This window comes from Melopsittacus undulatus, chromosome 5 (assembly GCF_012275295.1).
Source record: "Melopsittacus undulatus isolate bMelUnd1 chromosome 5, bMelUnd1.mat.Z, whole genome shotgun sequence".
Taxonomy (NCBI): domain Eukaryota; kingdom Metazoa; phylum Chordata; class Aves; order Psittaciformes; family Psittaculidae; genus Melopsittacus; species Melopsittacus undulatus.
The window spans coordinates 66,265,655-66,279,269 of record NC_047531.1 but is presented as its reverse complement, the minus strand read 5'-3'; positions in this window follow the sequence as shown (position 1 = coordinate 66,279,269).

Here is a 13,615-nt window from a genome sequence, read left to right as displayed (position 1 = left end):
TTTTTCTCAATTCCTCCAATGTTCAACAAAAACTAACTTCAAAATATCAAACAAGGCATAGAAAGTAAAAGAATCCTTAAGTGGGTAGGAAGGCACAGAATATACAGCTAACTAGAACAGCGGTCAGTTGGCATTAAATTTTCTAAAAGATTTTCATATGATTTTCAAAGATCTGTAAATCTGTATGTTTAAAAAAATGCATTCAAAGACTGGTTTTGGATCAAAGCAATTGTTTCAACAGAATCAAACCATTATGTAACAGTGAACTATTTGAATAATTTCAACATTAATTAAAATGTTTCATTCCTTTAGTGCGAAGATGGGATGAATATTTTGTGTCTTTTTTTTCCTGCTATCTGATTTCTTTGAAAAAATTGGCATGGTTCCAGAAAGCATATTCATTTCCACATCAATGAGAAAATGTCATCAAGGATTTTCTGACCAAATCTGAGACACATAATTGAAAATATCTATTTTTTTTTAATGTGAAAATAACATTGATTTCATTGTGGATGTCTTTTGTCTTTTTCTGTGGCTAGTTTAGCAATCAATTTTACTCAAAACTCTCTCCTTTCATGCTTTTAATAGAATTTTTATTTTTTTCTTAGCTGACCATATTATTTATCCACTTTATTATACTATATTCATTCTTACACAGTTTTTTTTTCAGGGTAGTCTGAGTGCAGGAAAAAATCAACACTCATACGAAACATATTTTATACATCTTTGATGTGTAGAAGAGAGGTCAAGGTATTATCAAATCCTTCTTCTTTTGATAGTTTTACCAATTTGCAGTAAGACACTTCTTGTCAACTTTTTAAATGAATGTACATCATCTTATTGGTTAATACATTTTTATTTAAATAATTTCCTAATATAGATGACAAATTAGAATGAAAATTTGTGTTTCTAAACCAAGCCTTATCATGAAAACTGATATTTTTATGGTAGATTTGTCCATCAAATGAAAAATGGTTGACACAAAATATGTGTGCAGCTATCTAAATTATAATTTAAATATTACTTTATTAAAAACAAACAAAAAAAACTTATTGGATTAGATGTTGTAAATGGTGACTCTAATTCAAATCAAACTAGTGGGAATCCTATTTGAATATTTCCAGCAGAGAACATCAATTTCTAAATTAGTAAGAAATAATTTTTTTTTAAATGTATTCAGAACAAACAAAACAAAAGCAAAATTCCAACTGGATTTATCATCAGAAACACAGCTCTGTGACTGAGTAGCTGTGGGGTAGATAACAACACATTTATAAATGAATTACCAGGAAACATCACTTTATTTGGTGCTTCAAGTAAGCTTTTCTTAAAAGATAGATCCATTTGCTTTGAATATTTTAAACTTCAGAACACTAATGTTTTTACATTGTTGTTTTATCAGAAGGTGAAATGTCTGAATGCTTTAACTTAAAGGCAGAGTTCTACTTTTATTTTTTATTTCAGAATTCAAATTGCTTTTATTAAGACAAGCAGTAATATTGTTATTTCACATGAATATTGCAAGGAAGTCTAGAAGTGCCAAAGGTAAAAGGTGTCTAGAGATGAGTCATGTGTTACTGGTTATGGGGGAACTGCTAATATTTTTACAATGAAAATGTGGGGACCATATCTATTTACAGAGATGTATGGTTTGTTTATGAGAAGAAAATATGATTTGCAATGAAATAGACACAAGTTTATTATTGATTCTTATTTATCTACTTTTATGGCTTTTAGCACTGTAAAATCATCTCACTTCCCAAACATTATGACTTCAATATCACAACAGAAATAGAAGGATATGAACCATTATTATTATAAAATTTAATGTATTCATTTGTGGGAGATTACATCAAAGAACTATAGGTTGTAATTTGTTAAAAACTTCCTGTGTAATTTTGAAAATCTGCCTACAAATGCTTGGCTCTAAACTTACACAGACAGTATGTACTGAAAAAGTAAAGCAAGATCTTTCTCAGACACCTAACTTAAAAAGACTAAATTCTCTTCATATTGTGCTTTCATATGTTCACAAAATAAGATCTTTTCAAAAAAAAATAAAAAAGGGGGCTGAGAATTTAATAAAATTTGGAGAAATTATGGGAAGAGAAATTAATAAAGAACATGCGTATCCTATCACATGAATAGAAACCTGTATCCTTTAGTTGGTGATAAGTCTACCTTTGTACTCAATCTGCAGCCCTTACTCAATAAAGTCTCAGAAGTGTGATCAGGAACCTTTTTTAACTGGTTGAGCTGGTTTTATGGAAAATCTGAATTTTGACAATCTCTCTGTACATGCACACTTATATCTGCTCATCTGTGCCATCCTATACATCTTTATTGTGCCTCTGGTGATGTACATGAAGAAATGAATAATATGCTTTTTTGATAGACTCTGCAAATTTTATTTAATGCTAAGAATGCTTTAGAAAAAGTTACCAGAAGAGTGCTGTTAAAATCTAGCTTTGAGGCACCCAGCTTATTCTCATTCTGATCTCATCAGTTTTCACTCACATGTGACACTTTGCCAGCTTACAGTTATGGTAATAAGAACTTATAATAAAAGGTGGCCCAGTGGGAAGATAAAAGCCAAGATGGAAAGAGCTTATTGCTTGAAATTAATTCAACATGGGACTGATGGCTTTTAGCAAGATAAGTAGCTGAGACTGCTCAATGACAGCAAACTCTTCTTTATTTACAGTAAAATCCTATTTATCTGAAGTTCTCAGTGAACAGCTTAAATTCACAGTTAACCAAAAGGACTTGTCACACAGATCTGATCATAAGGACTGCTCTGTATATTCTAAAGTGTGACAGCTAAAGAGTCATCTTTCCTGCACCACTGGTAAAGAAGAGGACACGAATTCTCACAGAGCTCAACCTGGTAGGTCCCAGAAGTTGCTCCTGCCCAAGGCTACAGACAGTACTCAATACACTCAATTTTCAAACAGTGAAGTGCACAGGTAAGTCCTGGCATGGGTATGCCAACTAATAACACTACATAACAAACTTAGGAACACTAAACGAAAGGATGCTTCTTTCAAATGTAATTGCAAGCAAAACCTTGTACATAGAACATAAATATCCATGCTTCATTACAACATATCAAACTCTATTAAGACAGTGCCTTGTAAATCTTTCTACTGCTTTATTTCCCCTTCAGGTAGTCACTTATTGTAAGGGTTTCACCCTACATTATCCCTTCTGTGACATTTGTGTCTTTGTTTCTGTGATTCATGTCAACTTTGCTACCATTTGGGCATCTATATGGAGTGCTACAATTAAGGCTGCATATTTAACATTTCTGTTTGAATACAATGTGTGAGATTGTGTCTCTAAAGCATCTATATACCTTTCAGTACTGACAAATAGCTATGAATCATGTGTCAATTCATATACCTCTGAATGGAAAACAAGCATTAGACTGTCCTGTAAAGTCTAGGGCTGAAGTCAGGCTTATAAACTGAAAACGGTGGTATTTATAAAACAAAATCTGGGTAGAAGAGTTGACCTCACAAATATGGTTTTGCCAGCTGGGAGGACTAAGGAAGATTCTGATTGTTTCAAACATTTTGCAAGGCACTGTATATACTTGCTTTGCACCTTCAGTAAAGTGATGCTTGCACAGATGTCTGTAGCTGGCTGATACTTTTAGTGATCTTGACTGTCACAATGGAGGGTATAAAAACACTACCCTCCACAGAAAATAACTAAAGGTGATCTGAGACAAGCCATAGCTTCATCAGTCTTTTGGCTTGAGACTAGGCAATTGCATCCATCAGCATATTTTTACCTTACATGAACACAATATTCTCTATTTTTTAAAATCCTACAAGAAAACACGCTGCTTTAAATTCTCCTCTCCTTCACTCTGTTGTATTGTTCCTATCTGTGGGGAGTTTACTACAGCCAAAATTTCAAGATACAAGATTAAAACCTGAGATTGTGATATTTCTGTGAACAACCAGATTAACTGTACATATTGTTCAATGTAGTACTGAAAGCACACTATCCTTAATTTCTTGAAATAATTGAGAATCACTGAAAAAAAGTTAGAAACTGTTTTGAATACACTAATTAGCAATGGTCAAGTCAGATCATGGCCTTATATAACTTCTGCAAACAATCTGGAACAAATTTCTGCAAAGTGTGAAATGCCTTTTGAAGCATAACTTTAGCAGCTTCATGGTTTCTTCCCTCAAGAATTCTGTAAAGAAACCTGACTTATATGGAAAGAATAGCATCTGTATTGAGATAACAAAAAATGGTCTTCAAAACCTGCCTCTAAAACAGAGCTAAAAATCTCCATCACACTTGTCATGATTTACCAGTATGAATACGACTATTGAGAGTTCAATACAAATACATGCTAAAACCAACAGGCCTATCATTCTTCCTCGTTCATGGGGCTATGTGGATAGAGCTATTCCAGTCAAGTAACACTGGGATCCAGAGCATTCAGAATCTAAGTTGGAACGTAAGATGTTTCTTTCACACAATTTTGACACTGGGCTAGTACACAGCATCAACAGACAAAGGTTCTTTACTCTGAATCCTGAACACTTGACATTTTAGATGTACAGAGAATGGAAACCAAGTCAGGCTACTAAGAGGACAGAACAAACATGCAGGGATAGGAATTAGACACATCAAAATTTAAGAGAGAAGAAGATGGTAGGAAACGTCAGAGATTCTGAAAATTCATTCCAGTATGTTAGTTACAAAAAGAAGAGCAGAGGTGCTAGTCTGTTACTCCATGGTTTGGAAAGATGTTGCTATATGCTACTAGATGTCTGATGGTATTTATTGAAAAAAATCATCACATGGAAGTAGATTATATCAATCAAGCAAGTAAAAGGCTATTGCAAAAAGTAAAAGTATAATCTGTTCCTTATATATTGTGTAGGTATGACAGGTAGTAGTAGAATTTAGCTGCATCAGGAAGGATTCAAATTAGGAAGCCAAAAAAGCTTTGAAAGCCTAGTCCAGGTAATGAGGGACTGGATTAATTTGCCTGGGGAAATTGTGGAGTCTTCATCTTTGGACTTTTTTTAGGACAGCTCAGGCAATCATTTGTCAAGAATAACTCATGATAGGAATGGCTTTTGTCACAATCTAACTCTGCCCTGGGGCAGAAAGAAAATCTAGATGATGCTCTTGAGGCTCTCAGCTCTTATTTTTCTATGAATTTTATAGTTTACTCTTATTCAGAGAGCTAATAAACAAAATTGTAGCTACTGGCTTTTTGTTACATGCATACCTGCAATCTGCAGAATTCTCGATTGCTTTTGTGATGAATTATATGGCTATTGTAGCTACGTCAATAACTTTTATATCTTCTGTGGGACAAATTAGCATTTGTAAACAAACATATTGTCAGACAAATTGAAATCAGTCTTTCCTTTGACTTCAAGATGAGCTCAATTGCATCAAGTAGATTCAGGCAACTAAGCTGGCAGCTGATTTCCCAAGGCTCCCCTTGTAGTCAGCACATAGACAGGCACTTTCAGAGAGCAACTGAGAGCATGAGTCTAATTTACGTGCTGTGAAGACTAGCCAAAAACTGAACAGGTTAAGTAAATTAAATTGGAAACCAGTACTTGGACAGTATTAATAGTCTCCTTCCACACTTTCATAATGCTTAAATTACCAAGCAAGTGGCTCTCATAAATAACCAATATTTAGAGAGAAGATATGAAAATATATTGTGGAATAAACAGCAAGAAATTAATCACATTCACAGTTTATAGATTTTGCTGCAGTCTTTCCTCCCATTTCTGTGCAATAAATAATATCAGGACAAACTAATTGTTTTTCCTAACAGCTCAATGTGAAAATTTCTAAAATAAGCTGGCTATGTAAATATCTAGTTACGAGTAAGAGAAAGAAAACCTGTCCTATTTTGGCTCCCACTCAGACTGGTAGTAAAAATAATATAGTGTTAAATAAACATGTTTTATTTATTTAGGGCTTTTTAGAAGTGTTTTATAGGAAGAATAAAGGAAACACACACAGCATAATTTCTTTTGAGGTTTTTTTGAGATTTATATTCCCACTTTTAAGTTGCAGAGCACAGAGTAAGGTGTATCTATCCTTCAGCTCCTGGTATACATCAATTAAAACTATCCTAGGATCAAGAGTTCTCCTGTTTCTATCCATAAGGTTCTTATCTAACAAGGTCTATCTGATTAACTCCGTGACACTGAGGGAATATTGATGAGCGACAAAATAACATTTTGTTCAACTATCCACTAAAATAACCATTTAGAAGGCTGTCAGGTAGCCTTCTGCAAAGGGAGGAATTTTGTAAAGAGTAGCCATCAGATAGTGACTGAACAGCCCAAGAAAGAATCCGGCACTGCTTTGTTTGTTCGTTTTTCACAGGGTAAGTGTACCATCATTTGATCAAATTTTAAAATGGGTATTTATATTCCATCTCACTATTCCAACTGGGTATCACATTTCATTGAAACATGTTTTCAGCACAGTCTCTCTAAGCCACTGGGTAACCAGTCTCCCACTGAACAGTGAAAACTGACAATGTTTAATAGAAAAAGGAAATGTTTGGTATGTACAAATAATGGGAAAACTCACACAGGTCTCAGGGACTACTGCTGGAACTGGGTTATTTAGAACTACTAAATACAGTCATGAGACAGTTTTGACCCATCTAGTTAAAAGGATAGGTGCATATTAATACCATTACTGTGTAAATAAATCTAAACATCCTTATTATTCTTCCATTAATACTCCAAATACTCCTTTAAATCATTTCATGTGAATGTAGAAAGACGTTAGCTTGCAGTATAAAATACAACAATAAAATTGCTATATTATTTTTTTGTCAAGCAGACTGTGAACTCTTTGTCACCATGGCAAAAGTATCTTCGATAGGACTGCCCTTCCAGTCTCCCTTGTGCTGAGGGTCTTAGAGTCACTTCTATAAGCATCTAAATACAAAGCGCTGTGTATTGAGTGTGTTATTGCACCCTGCTGCTGCTACAAGGGGAGAACTGCTTGTCCCCAAGATCTTTCATAAAAGGATACATTTCTGGACTGCTGACAGGAATGTTTAACACTACCCCTACTAGTGCACTGCAGAGTTATGGAGGTTAACAGCTTCCAAGGCTTAGATAAAGCTGCAGGAATTGGTGATGAATAAATAATTCATGTCTACATTTTTAGGACTAAAAGAAAATAAAAACTTGCATATCTTGACTCAGTTTCAAGCTCCTGTTAAGTATTTGATTTTATTGTAAATGTAATATTTGCCCTTTTTATTTCTTTCTGTATCAGGACTTCTTCCTGAGGCTTGATAGCAGAGTAATTGAAACTTAATAAACAGATCAATACATTGTTTTCATTTTTTCCAGATGTTTCCTTCATTATGTCAGACACATTATTTCCTAAGCAGAAAGCTGCAAAGAGTGCAAATTTTAGAATATCTCACAAGATACTGAAAGATGCACAGTTCAGAAAACAGTGTGCATCCTTGTTTGGCTGACAGAAAGCCGTTCCCATGATGTTTATTCTGGCTAGGGTACACTTCAAAGAAGTCGGATACAGAAAACCTTATTATCTATGGTTTTTACTCTAGCTGAGACAGCTACTATACTGACTACTTCTTCCTGATGTCCACAGGTATCCATCAAATGCATTTGGTTAGTGCTTATTATTGTATTGCTTCTGCCAGGTGTTTTAATCACAGCAGGCTAGACAGAAGCAATGTTAATAAGCACTCTGTAAAATTTCATCACGTCTGAATTTGGAGTGTGGTTGCTGTTTTATAGGGTTTAGATGCAAAACTGTAGATTACTTTTTCTACTGAATAATGGAGAATAGGATTATACAGGAACATTCAAACCTTTAGTAATGAATTGAAGAGCCTAGGGCTTATTTGCCACAAAAATTAATAAAAAAAAATCACAAATAAACTTTATTTCCTGGCTTTATGTTATGTAACCCATTACCCATTTGGAAATTGAGCCTTGGGAAGTTACTATATTTCAAAGTAGTTCAGGTGGCATTTGTATATGAATTTAGAAACCTCAGATTGTTAACCTATCACAACAAAAGTTACTTCAAAATTCCTGTCATTATCTCTTTGTGTGGTTGTCATCATGTTTCTTGATACAAATATGTGGAATAAGTGAAATAATTTTTAGCTTTTGGAAGAGTTTTTCTCCTTTCAAAGTTTGCTTATCTTGCAATGCCCAGCTTCAAGCCAAGTACCTATTTCCTCACATGAAATCTTTAAACAGTCTACATTTAAAATGTCTTCCTATTTATTGCGACCTTTCTGTACAGCCCTGGATTTTTGGTTTAACCTCTTAGTGTGGAACCTGCAGCCTTATCATCTCACTTCATTCAAGAATATAGAAGCCATCGTTCTACAGAGCTGGCAGCTTTTCTGCTTCAGAGCTCATGTAATTTAGTTGGGTCCTCTAATAGGGTTATATTTCATATATGCTGTACACACCCTTTATGCTTGTGTTACTCCTCAAAGAACTTAGAGATTAATATAAAATAGTTTATTGCATAAGGAATAGTGGCTGTATTGGCCATTAACCTCAATAACTTGCATAGGCTATAGTGGAGCATATAAAACACTCATAGCAGCAAGATCTGAATCAGTACAAGTTGTTTATTCAAGCCGAAGTATTGCTTATACAAAGAAACCTACAGATACCTGCACTACGCTGCCATCTTCTCCAGCCAGGTAATTTGTATTCTGCTATGTACAGTATTTGAATGTTATGCCTCAGGCAGCTTATTTTCTTATAACGGTTTCCTTTTCTCCTATGAAAATAGTACTGAAAAAAATGTCATGCAAAATACCTGCTGTGCCGTAATTAACTTATAAATGAATTTTTGTCCATTAGTATTGTACTTACAACTTCAAATGCAATTATAATAAAATAACTACTGGGATATACATTATACGGATTATGCAAAAAACAATTATCTAAAAATTAAACCCATTTCACATTCATTTTGCATGGAAGAACACACTCAGCTGTTGTGTTCTTTAAAACTTTTGAACACTGTATTAGTTTTTCAGGACAAAAAAAAAAAGAGATTTTTTCATGGTCAACTTCCAAGCTTTTGATTGAATGCAAATATGAGTTTATATTTTTCTAAAACTTTATGTAAATGCACGCAACTCCAAAATATTTTGGAAAAGTGAATTATCAGTTTAGAGCCCAGTGATAAAAATCCTCTGTGCTGCTAACTACTCTTTCAAATCTAGAGCAATTGGGCTCTTTATAGATAACACTTTTTTGAAAAGTGTTATGTGAAAATATAATTGTGCAGATTATAAATTCAAGCATTTAGAAGTTAAAAACTGTCAGTTTAAGACAGTTACATTCACACCCTCTCTTTTGTACCCTTACATGATAATGTAGCCAACTTTCCTGGCAATACACGATTGCTTTCTTCAGGAACCCTGCTTCCTCTGGTGAGTCAGGTTTATGCTATTGTTTGAGCGTGGTGATGTACAGTTTTTACCTCCGTTATTGAAAGTATCCCCTCATCTACTGTTTCCGTAGTGCTATCTCAGTCTTGAATTAATTTCCTTGCCAGTTTTTACATAATGTTCTGAAAAAAAGGTCTTACACTTCTGTTCCAGAAGGGACTTCGGTCAAGACCTTAGAGTTACCCAGCACTCTTTTTGAATGTCCTAAACCCCATCAGTCTTGACAAAATTCAAATGCTTTGTTCTTAATCCATGTGTATATCAGAAGAGTCTGGGGAGACCTTCTAACAGCCTTCCAGTACCTAACAGGGGCCTACAGAAATCTGGAGAGAAACTTTTTACAAAGGCATGTAGTGACAAAGGTATGTATGGCTGAAGCTGAGAACAGGGTGCTATAAAGGGTAGGTGGGAAATGTCACTCATACATAAGAAGTGGCACAGCACAGAAGATTCATTATAAATCCCTCTGTGGGAGAGAATGAATCTTCGGGGAAACTGTTCTAAGGATGGAAAAATCGGGATATAAAAGCTTGTCCCTGAGGCTTGAAGGATCTAGATCCTGGGAAATAAGGGGTTTAAAAGCCAAGGGCCTATAGCAACAATGCAGGAGTTTAAACACAGGTTGGATTGGGGTATGTGCCTTAAATCCTGAAGTGGGCACAACATACAGTGGGAGGTCTTCATAGAAGTATCTCATCCACCTCCAGGAGTGGTGATGTGTTTGTTTCAGTGGCACTTCACAGCTTCATAGGTAAAACAGTAGGGTTAATAGCCTTTTTATCAGTTTTGTTTATCTGTTCTTTTTTCACCATTTTCAGTTTTACATCCAACCCCCTTTAGATCTAGATCTCAAAATGTAGACAGCCCAGCTGGAATTCTCTGATGAAACTGGTTTTCATGGGGAAAAAAAAAGATCAATTATAGAAACTTTAATTTTTCAGAGAAATGTGTTAGTTTCTTCTGATGAAACAACACAGAAGACAGCTTTCTGATAGAAACCTGCTGATTGCTTGCCTGCTGTCACGGATCTCAGACTTCCCACCTGTGCCTGTGATATAACCCCTTCCCACCATAGCTGTGGATCACAGAATACACAGGCTTTGCCACAGAGACTGGCAATCAGCCTTGAATGAGTGGAAAGAAGTTTTGGAGCTAAGGAAATATTGTTCCAAACCTACTATCTAAATGGAAGAAGCTGTGAAACATGCAGATGTATCACACTATGTGTGAACATTTGAAACCCAGTGTGCAGCTCTGAGAACTAAAATATGCTTTGATCCTCCTTAAAAGCCTACATCTGGACTCTTCTTTCTTGTAGGCTTCCTACCATGGAGCAGAGAACTTCAGAGCTTCAGGTGCCCATCCCAAGTCATCTGGTTCCCAACTTCCAAGCACTGGCTGTCCAACAGCCTGTATGGACTCCCATAAAAGAAACTGCTGCACTAAAAATTGTCACTTTCAGTATTCCAGGATACACTACATTTTGGAGATTTTCTGTGAAGGACACTGGCTCGTGCTGGCTTATTTATTTATTTATTTATTTATGCTTTTATTTCTTACAAGATAAATAAAAGATGTGGCGTGGCTTCTTTGGAACTGTAACTTTTTCTCCCCTTCTCAGAATAACCATTTTTTCTATGTATTTGATATTTAAATCTACTTTATATGATTGTGGGTAAGAAGTGGATATTTCGCCCTGTTTTTATTCTCCTTTATAAGCAATACATTTTTCTTTACCACATATCTTTAAGGAGGGAGAAGATGATGCTATTCAGCTCATTTTATGAATTGGAACCTGGAATAAAGAGAATAGAGGCAGAACTGTAGGCTATATTTAAGAGTAAATTTGAATACTTCATGTATAAGAAGAGGTCTTATTGACCCTATTTGCAAAGCTTGACCTAATATCTTCTGAACATCAAACATCAGATTTCGGCAGCCAGAAACCAAGGAATAAGTAGGGAGAATTTCAGTTGGTGTGACCTTCTCATTATTTCCTTGAAAGGCAGAAGTACGATCCAGTTTTACAAAGTAGCAGTGAATCACCATAACCAAGAAACCATTTTAACCAAATTTGCTAAGAAACATTTGTACCTCTGTGTAAGGGCATTTGAATCTGTCCATTCACTGAACTTTCTGATCAATTTGAGCTAAGACCTGACAGGGAAGTAGGGAGTTCAGAAGTACTAAGGTAGTTATCAACCTACAGTTACAGTTGGCAGTTAATTACAAGTTTTCAAAAAAATAGGATAATAGGAAAGGGTATGAGACCTTATGAAAGAAGAGAAAAAACTAAAACATGATCATATTTAGGTATTCAGTTTTCCACTTCAGAACATCTGCATGGTAGAGGAATCTTGACTAGAAGACAGAAGACCATTAGCTTTAATAGTGTTGTTTCTGGTTTTCGTGACCCTGTCTGCTAGACCACCTGTCTCACAAATGAGGTCCCATACAAGCTTCTTGCAGTGTATGACCTGACTTACTACCTGTTCAGTCTGCACTGTGAACTGAACAAGGCCTGGGCTATGGAGGGAAAAAAGAAAAAAAAGTGTTATGCTTATATATTAAAATATGGGTAACAAAAATGCACACATCAGTGGATTCTGTTAATAACTTATCTTGGTTACTGCGTCTCTCCAAATGTGCATGCTTGTGTCTGTGTGTGCATGTGTATGCATGCATATGTGGGTTTTTTTTTCCAGAGAGAGCACAGTAACAGACAGGGATAACACCTCAGGGATGAAGGAGGACCTCCCTAGGAGAAGCTTATAGCACCCACTAAAAGCTCAGTCTCATTTTACTCCTTCCTTAAATACAAAGCACACCTATGCCAGCACCAGCCAAGCCTAATACTGCAGCACAATGGGGCAAGAAGCATACCCTGCCTGTGCTGCAGCCCTCAGTGCAGATCCTCATCAGCTAAAGGGCATTATGGCTTCCATTACTAATTGGAAAAATATTGATTTCATGCTTTGATGTTACAGTCTCCTCTCCCAGACATTAATAGTTACGTTGGAATATTGATATTGCCCCTACTGTCACTGATAAAGTCAACGGGAACTATAGGGATGAGCTGCTGGCATGCCACACTGTGGTCTCTCACCTATTTGTCAGTCAGAGAAGATCTTGGGGGCTCAGGAATGATGATCTCAGTTCCAGGCTATACAAGAAACTGGATCTCATTAGTTGGAATTCTGACCTCTTACTCCTGTAAGTGAAAGCTTCAAATAATGCCCTGCTCTGCCTCTGAAGCCCTCAGATGAAGCATGTTCGTTTGCTCCTGGGCTTGCAGTCTTTCTGTCAGTGCAGGCTACAAAGCAAAGGAACATGTTCCCTGTCAAATAAAACTGCAGAGAACTGACTGGCAGATTAACAACTCCCCTCTGCAGTTATGAAGAGATCATTCTACAGCTTATAATTTAAGCAAAGGTGAACAATTTTTTTAAAGTATGAGAAAAAAGGAACTTGTGAGATGGAAGTAAATTATCTTACGAAGTTCATGTTCCCAGCTCTCTCTGAAGTACTGCAAGTTCTCACTTAAGGGCTGCAACAACCAAAAATGGTTTAAACACAGCCTTTCACACTGAGAACAAGTAATAGATGTGCTTTTGCAAATAAATGGAGTTTAGCAAAGGTACTGAGTACCAACAAAGGTACTAGATAAATCCTCTATGGTACCAGTTCAGCAAAGGCTTGTCAGTGAAAGAAAGCAGGGCTTCATCATGAAAGTTTTGGGTGACTTGGCACAAGGTTTACCCTGATGGTAGACAAAGACTACTTCAAAGGCATGTGGGCACAGTCATATAACCCCAGGCAAGCATCTGAAGAATGCAAATTTTGCTTGCATAGATACATTTAATCCATGGTGTTTACGCTAGAAAGGAAAACTCCTGAAGCTGAGGATTGCAGAATTTTAGCATTATTTACACCTATTATAGGTAACAATATGTTACATCAAAATATTTGAATAGAAAATCAAATACTTGGAAAGATGGGAACAACTATATTATCAATACACTACATGGCTGATTCACTGAATGTGTCAACAAAACACAGGACACAGAAAACTTTGGCTGGTGTGACTTCATAACTGGAAAGTAAAAAGATGCGTCAGGAGCTAGGGTAGGACAA